We start from the raw sequence: 12,454 nt of genomic DNA, 5'->3' as shown, positions 1-12,454 counted from the left end.
TTGCATAGTAAAGCCCTTGAGAGCACCGCAGAACAGAAAGATCTAGGAGTGGAGCTGCATAGATATCTGAAAGTGAGGCAGGTGGACAGTTTGGTAAAGAAGGTGTTTGGCATGCTTGCCGTCATTGGAAAGGGCAAAGAGTACAAACATTGTGACAAAACTCTGCAACTGTCTTGTGTTAGACCACACTTGGAGTACTGTGTGTAGTTCTCAGTGCCCAACTCTAGGAAGGATGCAATTAAGATGCAAAGTGTGCAAAAAGACATTCCCCAGGTTGTTACCAGGACATGCAAGCTTGAGTTATAGGGAGAGGTTGGATAGGCTAAGATCTTTATCTTTGGAGGGTATGAGGCTGAGGGGTGCTCTTTATGAGGTGTGAGTGACATTTATAAGGACATGAATGGCATGGGTAAAGTGAACCCTCACAGTCTTTATCCCAGGGTGGAAGATTCCCAAATAAAGGTGTAAGGAGAGTAATTTAGGAGGAATCTCAGGGTTTTTTTTTCACTATCAAAGCATGGTATGCGTCTGGAATGAGTTGCCAGAGGAAGCTACAGTAGATACAATTACTAAGAAGAGTTTGAAGGGCTAAGGCCCAAATGCAGGTAAATGGGCCAAGATCAGAATGCTAACTTAATCTGGACATGATGGACTGAGGGACTGTTACTGTGGTGTTTTAACGTCACATCCAAATAGGGTTATCTCCAGACTGCTGCTTCCCTCAACTGTCCATTAAAAGTAATTTACTATCCAAAAGTTACCACCTCAGAAGGTAAGAAGGGTCTTGACCCAAAATTTTGCCTATTCCTTCGCTCCATAGATGCTGCCTCACCCGCTGAGTTTCTCCAGCTTTTTTGTCTACCTCAGAAGGTAAAGTCAGCTATCACTGAGCTATGGATATCATCTGTAAACAGACTTTTGCCAAAGGTTCAATAATTACAGTATACAGGGATTATCCTATCTAAGGGGAACAATCGGGCCTGTTTGATTTTAATAAGGGACATCAAGCCTCCCAGAGCTAGCAGGGGATTGGGTCCTGCACCGTCCAAGCACAGTGAAATGAGTGTTTAGTGATGTAAGCAGTTTACTGCAAACTTGCAAACCCTCCGCCCATGTGGCGACCAAGATTACATGGGAAGCATGGCCCTGGCTTTATCCAAAGAGCTACCGCTTCTCATTTATCATTGTGATTATCATAGTCTTTTTATGTCTTTTTGTGTTAGCCTGCAAACCTTTACCCTAAACTCACTCTGCTCTGTTGCACACTACCTTCCTGCCAATTTGCTATTTACTTCCATTTTCCACTGATTCAGAGTTTGAGTTACACGTAATAAAACCCATCTGGTGATCAGTCCTTGTGGCCTCAGCTGATGCAAGGCTTGATGGAGGCAGTAAGGAGCAGCTGGATCACATATAACCATATAACCATATAACAATTTACAGCACGGAAACAGGCCATCTCGACCCTTCTAGTCCGTGCCGAACACATATTCTCCCCTAGTCCCATATACCTGCGCTCAGACCATAACCTTCCATTCCCTTCCCGTCCATATAACTATCCAATTTATTTTTAAATGATAAAAACGAACCTGCCTCCACCACCTTCACTGGAAGCTCATTCCACACAGCCACCACTCTCTGAGTAAAGAAGTTCCCCCTCATGTTACCCCTAAACTTCAGTCCCTTAATTCTCAAGTCATGTCCCCTTGTTTGAATCTTCCCTATTCTCAGTGGGAAAAGCTTTTCCACGTCAACTCTGTCTATCCCTCTCATCATTTTAAAAACCTCTATCAAGTCCTCCCTTAACCTTCTGCGCTCCAAAGAATAAAGCCCAAAGAATAAAGCCCTAACTTGTTCAAAGTATCTCAGGATAGTCTGAAGGCAGCTTCCGTCTCACTTGCACATCAAATCTAATGGAAATATCCTTGCTGTTTCACTGACCCATTGCATGGCTTGGTAACTATCCACCGACTCAAAGGTTTGGGGGGTACCACTGACCGACTAAAGTCTGTGTCAGCAAAGTGTGTGTCACTGTAAACTCAGCAGCATTTACAGTGGGATCCTTCAAGGGAGGAGCATCAGGAGATTGCTGGACAGTTGGAGTCAGGCTTTTGATGCCATCTACAAGTGTAAAGCAGCTCCCATTTGTTGCCTCTCCCCAAGACAGTTTTTATTTTGACATATGCACTGTCTCTTTTATTGTTTATTTTATTTTCTGTAACAATGCAAGCCATAGAAGTTCTTAGAGGTCAAGGTTTTCCTTTGAACATGATGAACAGCATCCTCCTACTCAATAGTTTAATGGAAAGACTGGTGCAAAAATATCAAATAATCAAATAGCAGGTCAATGGGAGAAAGAAAACAATTGGCGTAGGTTTAACACAGGCTGAAGCTTCACTCCACTTCAATGCCATTTTGCATTGTTGAATAATATGGAAACCGTACCCAATTACTTGAAAACATTCTTTGTATAATTTACATTGTTTTGATTCTTTCATTCTTATCTTCTTCTTAGGTAATCCATCGAGTTCAAGAATGGTGTGTTTCCACTCCAGTTCTATGAATTCTGAGATGGCTGTTCTGGTGGATGTTTTGTGGGAACTGCAGTCTTTTCGTCAGATGCAGCAGGAGATGCCTGAAGCAGCAAGTATGTGTGTGTAGCTTGTGAGAGGGTCCACTCCTTCCATCACTTATGCACAGCCTCTGTGTGCACCTGATACATAGACCAAGGTTGTCAACACCATCCTGAATGCTCCATGGGCTGTAGATTCCCAGCAGTTAGTGAAGGCATTGTCTTTCTTCAATGAGCTTTCCCTTTACCCACCTGGTAATCTCGTCCCATGAAGCTTGGAATAGGGTGCCTGCCAGGAAATGTTGTGGATTTTACAGAGGCACGGTTGGATGTATTTTTCCAGAGCCTTGAGGTGGTGACCAGAGTTAGTTCGGAAGCATGTAGAAAGACAGGAATCACTGATGCCTGCTAGACCATGAGGTTTGTGCCAGGTGAGAGTTCTTCTTCATCAAATATCTTTTTCTTTGATCAACCAAAGATGTGTACTGGCACATTGAAGGCAGATATCAATTTTTTAATTGATGTCTGCTTGTGCCAACAAGTAATAGCCAAGCTATGAGAAGTGGTTCATACATGACCCCGTGTTGTCGGAGAGTAGTGTTATGCAGGGGGGGGGGGGGGGGGGGGGGGGCAGGTTGGACGATGACCTTTAGCTTCCAGATTTTGTGCATAAGAATCATCTTCCATATGCTTCAATGAACAAGTTAACAATGACTTGAACTAATGCTTCCAAGCTAGTATCATTTGCCTAGTATCATCTACCCACTGTGCATTAACCACTGTGGTTCAGATGACATTGGTTTTGGAGTGTAATTTCTGGAGGTTGAACAGTTTTTTATGAAAAAAAAATATGAAAGTCCTGAAAATGTTAAACAGTGAAATTGACACTTTCATGAAGATTTGAGTAAAGGTGTTAAGATGCCAGTTGCAAATCGAGTAGCTTTAGCAGTTGATATCCATTCAGACAAACATCCATAAAGGTTTCTTCCAGGTTACTGCATTTCATTAAAAAAATCCAAGAGTGGTTAACAAAAGAAAGAACTGAAACCATACATTGTGTTGGAATGTTTAGAAAAATGACTTAAACAAAAAATGCCAGAAAATTACTTGTAAACATAAAGGGGCCAAAGCAGCCACTTGTCATTCTGCACAAATGAGGCTTGAGTTGAAACAAATGAAATTTACAATTATTTTCAAACCTTCCTATTTACTGTATGTTATTTGCCAAGAATTTCAAATGATATTTTATAGCTTTATACTCTGATCAAAATGTATATAATTTCTATTGAATAATGTCATTTAACTCACCATAATTGAAGCACAAAGCTGGAGAAGCCTTGCAAGATTGAAGACAACTTATGTAAAAATTAAAGTAGCTTTAATTAATGATATTATTTACCAGAAAGGGCAGTGATTAATCTCCCATGCACTCCCACTGCACCATCACTCCTTTTGCCTCTTTTATGCACTTTTCCCAATTTGAAAATCTGATGCTCAATTTAAATTCTTCTTCAGCCTATCTGTACAATTAACTGCATCTCAACCGTGATATGCATAACAACAACGGAATGAGAATTTTAAACAAGCTGTTAAGCCATTACAAGAGGTTCTTACTGATGGGTTTATTCTATTTCTATTAGTATTCTGCACCATGCTGAGTTACTATCTGCCTAGTCCATAGCTCCCTCTATATTACTACAAATCCAACAGAGCTAGAGCAGAGGGTTAACTACAAATAAATGCAACTGAAATAAAAAGCCGGCAGGAAGAGATGATTCCCTTATCAACATTTGCAAGCCATCTTTCCCATTCATTTGAGTAAAGTTGTCTTCCACTGAAAAACTGTTAAGGAACATTATGAAAAACAGATGATTGAAAAAGCAGAATGGCAGCAACTTAAAGCAATAACCACTAAAGACGAGATTTTCCTTTTTGGCTGTGAAAAGGGGGATGGATGGAGAAGTCTGAGGAGTTCTCCCTGTTCACTGTCACGAACAGCAGGCTCTTTATTATAATTAAACAATAGTAGGGAAGAAACTCAAGCAGGTTATTGCCACCTTGAACCATTTCTCTCTCCACAGATGCTGTCCATCCTGTCCATTTCCAATATTTCTTTTTTTTTTACACAATCTAAATATATTTAAATGACTTAAACAAAAAATGCCAGAAAATGGTGGGAATACCCAGCAGGTCAAGCAGCTTTGCGAGGGAAATAAAGTTAACATTTCAAGTCAATGGTTAAAGTGAAGTGAATGTGCATTGTTGCCTCCAAGTCTACCGAAGATACAAGGCTCTTTTAAAATAAATAATCCATCAGTGCAAGAGAGCAATAAACCATAAAATATAGATATTCAGAGGGATTTGGGAATCCTTGCACAGAAGAGTGAGGACATTTATTATATCTCCAATTGTTAATCCTGGCCAAATTGGAGAGGCTAGGACTTTAAAATGGGGTAAAAGCTTCAGGGCTGCGGGGAGATATGGTCAATTTGGAATTGCTCTCTGCAGAGCCAGGACAGGCTGTAGAGTGGTGCCAGGGTGTCTAGAGCATAGATACGATTTGTAAGAAAAGAAAAATAACTTTTGCAGACCCTGTCAATTAGGTGCAAAATGCATAGAATGGATTGGATGGTTGCAAACCAGACATACACCTTGTAAATAATTGTAAATAATGTTGCAGAATTCAACTTTGCTGAGTGTTGATTGGATGAGGTATTGAGCCTTGTCTGGGTTTCTGGGAGAGCAGGGTAAATGTTTCTTAGTTGGCTTCCTTATGAAGTCTGGTTCGAATACAATGTATTGAGCTGCTGTATTATTGGGTTAGGGAAATATCTGTTATGTATGCGGTTAATCGATATCTGTAATTGGGTCATTAAGAGACCATTTAATAAATGGTTCGGCCCCTCGAGGTCCCGGGACATAAAAGTCCGCTACCACGAGGTCCAGCATCGATCTTCTGGGAGAGCGCTTGGACCAGCTTGGACTGCGTGAACCTAGAGGGCTTGATCAGGCAGATACAAGGATCGAACCCGTGGTGGGATAGGTACAATAGTTGGACTGTGATGCACTTTGCTTGATTCAGTGTTTTTACTGAAACTAGACTGGGGGGAAGCTCAGAAATGAGCAATTATCACAATGACTCTTACAAACATCTACGGATGCACTATTGAAAGCATACTGTTGTGTTGCATCACAGTTTGGTTTAGGAACAGCTCTGCTCAAGACAGAAAGAGATTGTCAAGAAGATAGAAACAAAATGATGGAATAATCCTTCAGTCTGAACGAAGGTCTCAACCCAAACATCACCCATTCCTTCTATCTGGAGATGCTGCCTGCCCCGCTCAGTTACTTCAGCATTTTGTGTCTATCTTTGGTGTGAACCACATTTACAGTTTCTTCCTACACAGAAATTGTAGAAAGTTGAGAATGTAGCCCCACCGATCACACAGCCCGGACACCCCGTCTACACTTCATGCTGCCTCAGAAAAGCAAGCAACATAATTAAAGGCTTTGTCCCACCCTAGTCATTCCTTCTTCTCCCAGCTCCCGTCAGCCAGACGATACAGAAGCCACCTGCCTCAGGAACACTGTCTTCTCCTCTGTTATCAGGCTTCTGAGTGGTTTCTCCATAAGCTTGGGTACTGTCCAAATCACCCCATTGCAGACATTATACTTTGTCTATGGAACTGTTATGCCACAATGCTGAGAACTATATTCAACACTGTGTATTTGTTCGACCTAGTGTATGAGAGTTTGGCTTGATTGTATTTACGTGCAGCAATATCTGATTTGATTGGACATCATGCAAAGCATTTGATTTCACTGGGCTTCCGTACACATGACAATGATGTACTTAAACCTAAACATAAAACAGAAAATTAAGATGCCGATAAAAGAACCAATTAGAGAGACAATTGACAAGTCATCTTATGTTGCTGTGGGACTAGAGAATAAGGGCAAGGAGGTCTCGTAATAATTGTGTAGAATGTTGATGCGAGCACTCCTGGAGCACAACAAAGTTATAACAACCTTGTCGCAGCAAAAAGGAGATTCGGTTAATTAATTACTGGTGTGAAAGGATTATCCTCTGAGGAATGATGAAGTGCAATGAGTTCATAATCCCTCAAATTTAGAAGAGAGAACACTAATCTTTCATAAATATCCTGAAAGACACTGACAGGTAGGATACAGGCAGATTTTTAACTTGGCCAATGAATGTAGAATTAGTTAGCACAGATCCAAGATGAAGGATTGATTACTTAAGTCAAGGGTTGAAAATGAGATTCTTAAACCCCCTTTTCACGGTGCGACTTGACGCAAGAGGTAACCAGAGTTTGACATCGTGGGAACCTCGTGCGGTAACAGTACGGCATTCGTGGACCACCGTGGCGCTAACGGCAGGTAATCGTGTACCTTGGGTACTCGGGAGAAAATTCAAACATGTTTGAATTTGTCCAAGAGTGTCTTGTGCACTTGTGGTTGAGCATTGCAACATTTTATGAACGGTGTCCCGTGCGATATCCATAGTAACTCTTGCGGACACCGTGGGAACTCCTGCGAACGGTGAACCCGGAAGTTGGATAGAGTGAATCCAGCCAGTTTGCTATTTACATACAAATCTAATAAAACTAGCTAACAAACATTTCATTAATGTCAGTGTGACTCTTTTTGTCTGAAAGCAGTTTCTAACTGGAGGAACTCCGCGGGCCAGGCAGCATCTACGGAGGGAAATTGACAGGCGAGCCTTCCCTCAGGCTGCCTTATCTCTCTACCCCCCCAACTCCCACCCACACACACAAATGCTGGAGAAACTCAGCGGGTGCAGCAGCATCTATGGAACGAAGGAAATAGGCAACGTTTCGGCCCGAAAAGTTGCTTATTTCTTGTGTATGTGTCGGAAGGAACAGCAGATGCCGGTTTAAAGAGAATGAGTAACTTGACGGCAGGCAGCATCTTTGGGGAGAAGGAATGGGTGACATTTCGGGTCGAGACCCTTCTGATATGCTGCTTGTCCCACTGAGCTACATGTTGTGTCTATCTTCGTTTTAATCCAGCATCTGCAGTTCCTTCCTGGCCGAACCCGATTGAAAGATGAGAGGCTGGGCGATAGAAATCATTAAATGAATTAAATAACTAGATACCTGTCTAATCGTATCTACGGGATTGAACAGGCTAGATGGAGGAAGAATGTTCCCGATGTTGGGAGAGTCCAGAACCAGGGTCCCAGTTTTACAGTCTACCGTGTGAACTCTTTAATTACAGCGGGAAACCTTCAGTTTCCCAGGGGGTCAGGACAGGACTGGAGTTGGGAGGGAAAGGTGGGGGAGTCGAGGGAGAGGAGGGGGAGACAGATGGGGGTGTCTTCATTTACTGGCGGTGGGTGTCTGTCACTGAAACAGGCAGGTAAGATTTCGCATCCACCTTGTGCGTGCCTCTCTCTCTCTCTCTCTCCCTCCCTCTCTCTCACACAGGCATGAATGGAGGAACTCCGCGGGCCAGGCAGCATTTACGGAGGGAAATGGACAGGCGACCCATTCTTCAGGCTGCCTTATGTCTCTCCCCCCCCAACTTCCACCCACACACGCGAATGCTGGAGAAACTCAGCGGGTGCAGCAGCATCTATGGAGCGAAGGAAATAGACAACGTTTCGGCCCCGCTGCACCCGCTGAGTTTCTCCAGCATTCGTGTATGTGGGTGGTAGTTGGGGTGAGGGGGAAGAGACATAAGGCAGCCTGAAGAATGGGTCGCCTGTCCATTTCCCTCCATAGATGCTGCCTGGCCCGCGGAGTTCATCCATTCATGCCTGTGTGAGAGAGAGGGAGGGGGAGAGAGAGAGAGAGAGAGAGAGAGAGAGAGAGAGAGAGAGAGAGAGAGAGAGGCAGTCCTGGTCAGTCCTTTGAAGATAGACACCAGTTGCAACTCAGCGGGACATGCAGCATCTCTGGAGAGAAGGAACGGGTGGCGTTTCGGGCTGAAAGTTTCTTCAGACTGAAAGTTTCACCTCTCAGTAGATCATAAAATAACACAATAATCACGGTCAATGTGAGATACAGTGTTTATTCATATTTGACAAAATAAAAAGACGACTTCTTGCACATATTGAGAGAAGGTGCATCACACCAAACAACATTTGTCTAAAAAAACACAGATTATTCTTCAGCTCATTAAAGAGCTCGGGTAAAAAAAACGAATATAGTGTGTGACAACAAAGTAACATCATTTGTGCCACGTGATTAACTACACTACAGTCCACGATGTTCATTCGGGAAAGATCGGGAGACGGACAAGTCACTCGCACAAATGACAGAATTGCCGAGTACCGTGGGAACTCTTTACTCTACCCCCGTTATATCGTGTGATATTGTGCTAGACCACGACCACTCCACTCTGGCTACATCTTGCGTCAAGTCGCCCCGTGAAAACGAGCCATTACTGTTCTAACATATGCAGATTTTTAATCTATACATAACTAAAACTCTTATCTTGTGCTCTTCCAGTTTGCGTGTTTTTTTCTATTTGCACAAAAACGGTACGATATAGCGCATCAATTTTTTGCTATCTGACTCACCGTTCGCCTATGCTGCGAGTGCATCAAGTTTCATTCCGATCGGTAGTAAATTAAAAAAATTAGCGAGGTTTAAAAATGTTAAAAACCGCACATGCGCAGATCGATCTCCTCTCATGCAAGTCAGCGCCGCATGGATTAAGCTCTTCTCCTGTCACTCCCTGGGACTGACCACCCCTTTCTGTGCCATCGCGTCTTTACTGGAGCTGAGGGAGGCTGGCGGAGGTCTCCAACCGGACATAATTTTTGGAGGGACCATAAGCGGCGCGGTGTTGGAGAAGTCGGCTAACGGAAAGCGGAGACTCTGATCCCGGAGGAGGAGAACGTCCAGTGACCAGTGCCCGCTGTGAGTCCCCACCGCACCGCCAGCCCCTTCCCCTCTGGTTTTCCTTGCTGGCTCCTGCCCCGTGTTACCCCCCTATTCCCATGGCTCTTCCCCTGTCTTTTCTCCAAGCTCTCTCCCCCTCCCCCTGACAACACACCCCACTACCCCCCACCCACACACACCCCTCCCCCACAACACCCCCACCCAACACGCATCCCCCCACAAGCCCCCCTCGCCTCCATGCACCCCCTTCCGCCCACACACTAATCCCGCCACAACTCCCCCACCCACACACCCTTGCCCCACAAGCCACCCTGTCCACACCCGCACTCCCCCTCACAACCCCCCAACACACCCCCCCTCCGCTCACAACTGCCCACCCACACACATCCCTCCCCCAAGTTGCCCGCACACACACCCCTCCCCCAGCATAACCCCCCCACCCACCCACCCCCTCCCCCCACAATCCCACACCCCCACAACCCCCCCCCACCCACACACCCTTCCTACCGCCCACATCCCTCCTCTCCCACCCGTTTCCCACCCACCCACACACCCCCTCCCCTCCTCCCCTCCCACCCCACACCCTCCTGCCACACACACCCCTTCCCTCCCCCTCCCACACATGAAGAGGAGGGAGAGGTAGTGATGGAGGATGAGGGGAAATGAGCCATGCCTGCGCAGTTAGGGGCTATGGGTGAGTGGTGGAATATTGCATTGGGGGAACGGATGAGTGGTGGAATATTGCCTGGGGGAATGGGTTGCATTGGGGGACCAGGCCTCCCATCTGACTGGGACCCAAAGTGTCCCATTTAGTCTAGTATATACTGACTGTGTTTGACTTTTCCTCACGGTTAGGTTAGGTTCCGACCAGGTTGTCTTCATCTCTGCTGGTGGCAGACATGACATTTCCTCGTTACAATTGAAAATCTTTCAAATTCATTCCTCCAAAGGGCTATGAATGCTCCTGAATTGAATATATATTCAAGCCTGAGATTGATGGAGTTTTGGACTTGATGGGATCAGAGGGGAAAGGGGAATTGTGCCAAAACGTGGATTTGGGAAACATGTTGAATGATAGAGTAAATCCTTAGGGGTACCTCATCATTAGAAAATGTGGACACACTAGATATAGTTCCTTTCTTTCATCACCCATATTATTGATTCTACTCACGCACAGATTTCTAATATTCTTGTTTTTGTTAAGATGCTTCCTTGACTGCGTTTGACATGGACTCATGAAACTCTATTGGATACAGTCAAAGGTGAGCACCCAGGGGTGACACCTGGGTTGCAAACAACTCCAGTGAGATTTTATCCCACCTCTTTGGCATGGTGGCAGGTAGTCATATTCCTGCTTAGTGACAGAGAGTCTGGGACATTAACTCTCGAGTGTGCTGCTGCAAATATGTCTATTTCAGACTGATATATAACTAATCCGTGGTTCAGCTCTACCAACTTTGACAGGAGCCCCAATTTGTTTATGAGGAAGACCTCAGAATCTGCTGTCGGGGTGGGACGTTACCTGATACAATGTTGTGACTAAATTTACAATTCTCTTCAAAGAGTTCTTCATCTCCAAGGAATCTGGCTGCAAAATAGTTTATTCATGTCTACAATTGTAACAGTATTTATCAGATTATAGCCAGGATCACTGCAGAAAACAATTCTAGAAAACCAGATCGCTGGCAACACATTTGATTGATACTTTATTGTCACATGTACTTGGTACGGTGAAATTCTTTGATTTGTATACAATACACAAGTATGCAAAGAGTCACCACATGTTGGGCGCCAAAAAAGTTACAAAAGTATTCAATATAGTCCCGGTGGTTATATTGAAAGTAGGTGTTTCTACGTAGATTCATTTATGGGAATTAAACATTACATTCCTTCCATCATGACAGTGAGATTTAAAAAGCATGTTATATTGTGAATTCTTGTGTGAATGGGATTAGTTTGTTTATTGATTATGATATGCCAATGTACCAGCTAGCAACTGATCTTCTCCATAAAGGTCTATTTCTAGAAATTGTAATTTATTTACCTATCTGTTACGGACTTACAGCATATAATACAATAATATTAAAGTTCTGATCTTGAGAATATCACATTTTTGGATTTTCAATGCAGTCTGGGTGTTTATTACTATTTTCGTCACAACGGTCAATTTTGTAATTGCTTACAATTAGGCAACTAACTAATTATAGGCTTTAATTTCAGGTAATCCTAGTAAGATGTTATATTTGTTTCAGAATGTGTCAATCTATAATAACTGAAAATTTCATTCAGTTCTCTTAATTTTTAAGAAAGTGATAGGCTTTTGGCCATAAACATTTTAATACTGAAGATATGAAAGTGAATTAGGTGTCAAATTAAACTTCTTTTTATGCTTTATCTGATGGGATAAATTGTAGACTTAATTTTTTTAATCTCAAAATTTTGTAACATTGCTATATCATGTACCATTTTTGCGCAAATAGAAAAACCACCCAAACCTGAAGAACACAATATTAAAGTTTTAGTTATGTATTAGATAGATATTCAGCATCCACCTTGAATCCTTCGTGCTTATAGGAGGATATTGGACAGGCTGTACTGAAGTGGAGAAAGACAATTTCCCCGCATTTGGACTATCATCAGTCAGAAGCGGAATTTACCAGATGGTGATAGTCCAAAACTTAAAAAAGCAGATGTGTCTTTTTTATCAAAATCCAGAATTGTACTACGTACTTGTTTGCAGGAATGCAATACTTGTAGTAGCAGCAATGTTCAAATGTGCTCCAAACTCCATTTCATCCATCTTCTTCCAGCCTCCCTTATGAGGGCCTGGGCTTTCCTCATCTCTGTCATTCATACTGATCATCTTGACCTGATGAAACTTCAAACATCACACATTGTGTTTGAACTGTATCATCACTTGGCCACCAATTAACTTTCAAAATTAAATAGCCATGCACTGAATTTTGTCACTTTTTTGGCGAAACGATCT

This window comes from Leucoraja erinacea, chromosome 1, assembly GCF_028641065.1.
Source record: "Leucoraja erinacea ecotype New England chromosome 1, Leri_hhj_1, whole genome shotgun sequence".
Taxonomy (NCBI): domain Eukaryota; kingdom Metazoa; phylum Chordata; class Chondrichthyes; order Rajiformes; family Rajidae; genus Leucoraja; species Leucoraja erinaceus.
The sequence above is the reverse complement of the archived record's forward strand: the minus strand, read 5'-3'. Positions refer to the sequence as shown.